Here is a 5880-nt window from a genome sequence, read left to right as displayed (position 1 = left end):
AGATGCAAAAAATTCATTTAAAACCCCGCCTACATCCTCTGGCTCTACACACAGATTGCCACTTTGGTCCCTAATGGGCCCTACCCTTTCCCTGGTTATCCTCTTGCCCTTAATATACTTATAAAACATCTTAGGATTTTCCTTTATTTTGCTCGCCAGTGTTATTTCATGGCCCCTCCTCGCCCTCCTAATTTCTTTTTTAAGTATGCCCCTGCACTTTTTATACTCCTCTAGGGCTTCTTCTGTCTTTAGTCTTTTGTAACTGCCAAAAGCCCCCCTTTTATTTCTAATGCATTTTTGTATATCCCTTGTCATCCAAGGTTCCCTTTGCTTGTTGGTCCCACCCTTGACCTTTACAGGAACATGTTGGCGTTGTACTCTCTCTATTTCCCTTCTGAAAGTCTCCCACTGTTTTGATGTGGATTTTCCTATAAGCAGCTGCTCCCAGTCCACTTTGGCCAGATCCTGCCTTATCATATTAAAATCGGCCTTCCCCCAATTTAGAACCCTTATTTCCGGGCCGTCTTTGTCTTTTTCCATGACCACCTTAAATCTCACCGAATTATGGTCACTGTCGCCAAAATGCTCTCCTACTGACACTTCCACCACTTGCCCGGCTACATTCCCCAGAATTAGGTCCAGTACCGCCCCCTCTCTTGTAGGACTTTCTACATGTTGGCTCAAAAAGCTCTCCTGGATGCACTTTAAGAATTCTGCACCCTCTAAGCCTTTCACACTCTGACTGTCCCAATTTATATTGGGGAAGTTGAAATCCCCCACTATTATTACCCTATTATTTTCGCACTTCTCTGAGATTTGCCTACATATCTGTTCCTCTATCTCCCCCTGACTGTTTGGGGGCCTATAGTACACTCCCAGCAAAGTGCTTGCCCCCTTTTTGTTTTTAAGTTCTACCCATATGGCCTCATTAGAGGAACCCGCTAATATATCATCCCTCCTTACAGCAGTAATTGACTCCTTAATTAATATTGCAACACCCCCTCCCCTTTTACACCCCCTCTGTCTATTCCCTCTCTCTCTGTCTATTACCTCTCTATTCCCTCTCTATCTCTCTATTCTCTCTCTATATCTGTCTATTCTCTATCTGTCTATTCCCTCTCTCTATCTGTCTATTCTCTCCCTGTATCTGTCTATTCTCTCTCTCTCTCTCTATTCCCTCTCTCGCTATCTGTCTATTCCCTCTCTATCTGTCTATTCCCTCTCTCTCTATCTGTCTATTCCCCCTCTCTCTCTCTGTCTATTCCCTCTCTCTCTGTCTATTACCTCTCTATTCCCTCTCTATCTCTCTATTCTCTCTCTATATCTGTCTATTCTCTCTATATATCTGTCTATTCTCTCTCTCTATCTGTCTATTCTCTATCTGTCTATTCCCTCTCTCTATCTGTCTATTCTCTCCCTGTATCTGTCTATTCTCTCTCTCTCTCTCTCTCTATTCTCTCTCTCTATCTGTCTATTCTCTCTCTCTATCTGTCTATTCAATTCAATTCAATTCAAATGCTTTATTGGCATGAAAGTTTACAGGGAACCATATTGCCAAAGCTTACATAGCAAAAAGTACAGTTTTCCAACATTCTGTAGGTGTCAAACAATTTTGACCTTCGTTGGGTACAGACAATATTAATTTAAACAGTCGTTGACCCTCGTTGGGTACATTCAGTATTAATTTTTAAACAGTCGTTGGGTACATTCGGTATTGATTTAAACATTCTTAATGTTTATATATGCTATGGGTGTGCTCGTTAGTCCCTCACTGTTCCTCAGGTTGTGACATGTTGTTACATATTGGGCACCAAGGTATGGTCTGTCTCCTTCTCCCAGGGCTAATCTTAATTTTGACAGGTCATCCAATTCTTTGAAATCTGGGGTTGTTTGGCTGAGCTTGTCAAAATATATGTTTCTTGATGTGTTGAATTTTTCGCATTTTAGGAGGAAGTGCATCTCTGTCTCAACCTTGCCGGCCAGACATTGATCACATATTCTATTCTCTCTAGGCTGCCAGGATTTCTTGTATCTTCCTTTTTCAATTGCCAGTTGGTGGTCGCTTAGTCTGTACCTGGTGAGGGTCTGTCTCTGTTTTGTGTCTCTGCTGGTCGAGAGATAGTCTGCCAGTTTATATTCTCTTTTTAGGGCCCGGTAACATTCTAATCTGCTTTGGCTTTTGGTTATTTTGATCCAATGTTCCAGGTAGGTTTCTTTGCATTGTTTAATGATTTGGTTCACTCGGATTGGTGTTTGGAGGGCAGTGTTGGTCTGGGACTGGTCAGGGTCCGGCTGAGTCTCTCTATCTATCTGTCTATTCTCTCTCTCTCTCTGTCTATTCTCTCTCTCTCTCTCTCTCTGTCTATTCCAATTCCAATTCAAATGCTTTATTGGCATGAAAGTTTACAGAGAACCATATTGCCAAAGCTTACATAGCAAAAAGGTACAGTTTTCCAACATTCTGTAGGTGTCAATCGATTTGACATTTGTTGGGTACATACAATATTACTTTTAAACAATATTAATTTTAAACAGTCTTTGTACTTCATTTGGTACGTTCAATATTAATTTTAAACAGTCTTAATTTTAAACAGTCCTCAGGTTGTGACATGTTGTTACATATTTGGCCCCAAGGTATGGTCTGTCTCCTTCTCCCAGGACTAATCTCAATTTTGACAGGTCATCCAATTCCTTGAAATCTGGGGTTGTTTGGCTTAGCTTGTTGAATAATATGTTTCTTGATGTGTTGAATTTTTCGCATTTTAGGAGGAAATGCATTTCTGTTTCAACCTCTGTTTCTCTCTCTCTCTCTGTCTATTCTCTCTCTCTCTGTCTATACTCTCTCTCTATCTGTCTATACTCTCTCTCTATCTGTCTATTCTCTCTCTCTCTCTGTCTATTCTCTCTCTCTCTGTCTATTCTCTCTCGCTCTGTCTATACCAATTCCAATTCCAATTCCAATTAAAATGCTTTATTGGCATGAAAGTTTACAGAGAACCATATTGCCAAAGCTTACATAGCAAAAAGGTACAGTTTTCCAACATTCTGTAGGTGTCAATCGATTTGACATTTGTTGGGTACATACAATATTACTTTTAAACAATATTAATTTTAAACAGTCTTTGTACTTCATTTGGTACGTTCAATATTAATTTTAAACAGTCTTAATTTTAAACAGTCCTCAGGTTGTGACATGTTGTTACATATTTGGCCCCAAGGTATGGTCTGTCTCCTTCTCCTAGGACTAATCTCAATTTTGACAGATCATCCAATTCCTTGAAATCTGGGGTTGTTTGGCTTAGCTTGTTGAATAATATGTTTCTTGATGTGTTGAATTTTTCGCATTTTAGGAGGAAATGCATTTCTGTTTCAACCTCGCCAGCCAGACATTGATCGCATATTCTATTCTCTCTAGACTCTCTCTCTGTCTATTATCTCTCTCTCTCTCTGTCTATTCTCTCTCTCTATCTGTCTATTCCCTCTCTATCTGTCTATTCTCTCTCTCTATCTGTCTGTTCTCTCTCTCTCTCTGTCTCTTCTCTCTCTCTCTGTCTCTTCTCTCTCTCTGTCTATTCTCTCTCTCTCTGTCTATTCTCTCGCTCTCTGTCTATTCTCTCTCCAATTCCAATTCCAATTAAAATGCTTTATTGGCATGAAAGTTTACAGAGAACCTCTTCTCTCTCTCTCTCTCTCTCTCTCTCTCTCTAGTCTCTCTCTCTCTCTCTCTCTCTAGTCTCTCTCTATCTCTCTGTTCTCTCTCTCTCTATCTGTCTATTCCCCCTCTCTCTATCTCTCTATTCCCCCTCTCTCTATCTGTCTATTCCCTCTCTCGCTATCTGTCTATTCCCTCTCTCGCTAACGGTCTATTCCCTCTCTCGCTATCTGTCTATTCCCTCTCTCGCCATCTGTCTATTCCCTCTCTCGCCATCTGTCTATTCCCTCTCTCGCCATCTGTCTATTCCCTCTCTCGCCATCTGTCTATTCCCTCTCTCGCCATCTGTCTATTCCCTCTCTCGCCATCTGTCTATTCCAATTCCAATTTCCAATTAAAATGCTTTATTGGCATGAAAGTTTACAGAGAACCATATTGCCAAAGCTTACATAGCAAAAAGGTACAGTTTTCCAACATTCTGTAGGTGTCAATCGATTTGACATTTGTTGGGTACATACAATATTACTTTTAAACAATATTAATTTTAAACAGTCTTTGTACTTCATTTGGTACGTTCAATATTAATTTTAAACAGTCTTAATTTTAAACAGTCCTCAGGTTGTGACATGTTGTTACATATTTGGCCCCAAGGTATGGTCTGTCTCCTTCTCCTAGGACTAATCTCAATTTTGACAGATCATCCAATTCCTTGAAATCTGGGGTTGTTTGGCTTAGCTTGTTGAATAATATGTTTCTTGATGTGTTGAATTTTTCGCATTTTAGGAGGAAATGCATTTCTGTTTCAACCTCGCCAGCCAGACATTGATCGCATATTCTATTCTCTCTAGGCTGCCAGGATTTCTTGTATCTGCCTTTTTCAATTTCCAGTTGGTGGTCGCTTAGTCTGTACCTGGTGAGGGTCTGTCTCTGTTTTGTGTCTCTGATGGTCGTGAGGTAGTCTGCCAGTTTATATTCTCTTTTTAGGGCCCGGTAACATTCTAATCTGCTTTGGCTTTCGGTTATTTTGTTCCAATGTTCCAGAGAGAGATCCCTCTCTCGCCATCTGTCTATTCCCTCTCTCGCCATCTGTCTAATCCCTCTCTCGCCATCTGTCTATTCCCTCTCTCGCCATCTGTCTATTCCCTCTCTCGCCATCTGTCTATTCCCTCTCTCGCCATCTGTCTATTCCCTCTCTCGCCATCTGTCTATTCCCTCTCTCGCCATCTGTCTATTCCCTCTCTCGCCATCTGTCTATTCCCTCTCTCGCCATCTGTCTATTCCCTCTCTCGCTATCTGTCTAATCCCTCTCTCGCTATCTGTCTATTCCCTCTCTCGCCATCTGTCTATCCCTCTCTCGCCATCTGTCTATTCCCCCTCTCGCTATCTGTCTATTTCCTCTCTCGCTATCTCTCTATTCCCTCTCTCGCTATCTGTCTATTCACTCTCTCGCTATCTGTCTATTCCCTCTCTCGCTATCTGTCTATTCCCCCTCTCGCTATCTGTCTATTCCCCCTCTCGCTATCTGTCTATTCCCTCTCTCTCTGTCTATTCCCTCTCTCTCTCTGTCTATTCCCTCTCTATCTGTCTATTCTCTCTCTCTATCTGTCTATTCTCTCTCTCTCTGACTATTCTCTCTCTCTCTCTCTCTCTCTCTCTGTCTATTCTCTCTCTCTCTGTCTATTCTCTCTGTCTATTCAATTCAATTCAATTCAATTCAAATGCTTTATTGGCATGAAAGTTTACAGAGAACCATATTGCCAAAGCTTACATAGCAAAAAGGTACAGTTTTCCAACATTCTGTAGGTGTCAATCGATTTGACATTTGTTGGGTACATACAATATTACTTTTAAACAATATTAATTTTAAACAGTCTTTGTACTTCATTTGGTACGTTCAATATTAATTTTAAACAGTCTTAATTTTAAACAGTCCTCAGGTTGTGACATGTTGTTACATATTTGGCCCCAAGGTATGGTCTGTCTCCTTCTCCCAGGACTAATCTCAATTTTGACAGGTCATCCAATTCCTTGAAATCTGGGGTTGTTTGGCTTAGCTTGTTGAATAATATGTTTCTTGATGTGTTGAAATTTTCGCATTTTAGGAGGAAATGCATTTCTGTTTCAACCTCGCCGGCCAGACATTGATCGCATATTCTATTCTCTCTAGGCTGCCAGGATTTCTTGTATCTGCCTTTTTCAATTTCCAGTTGGTGGTCGCTTAGTCTGTA

This window comes from Somniosus microcephalus, unplaced genomic scaffold, assembly GCF_052327205.1.
Source record: "Somniosus microcephalus isolate GS21.2 unplaced genomic scaffold, FLI_Smic_1.0 unresolved_chr1, whole genome shotgun sequence".
Taxonomy (NCBI): domain Eukaryota; kingdom Metazoa; phylum Chordata; class Chondrichthyes; order Squaliformes; family Somniosidae; genus Somniosus; species Somniosus microcephalus.
Note: the sequence above shows the minus strand (reverse complement) of the source record.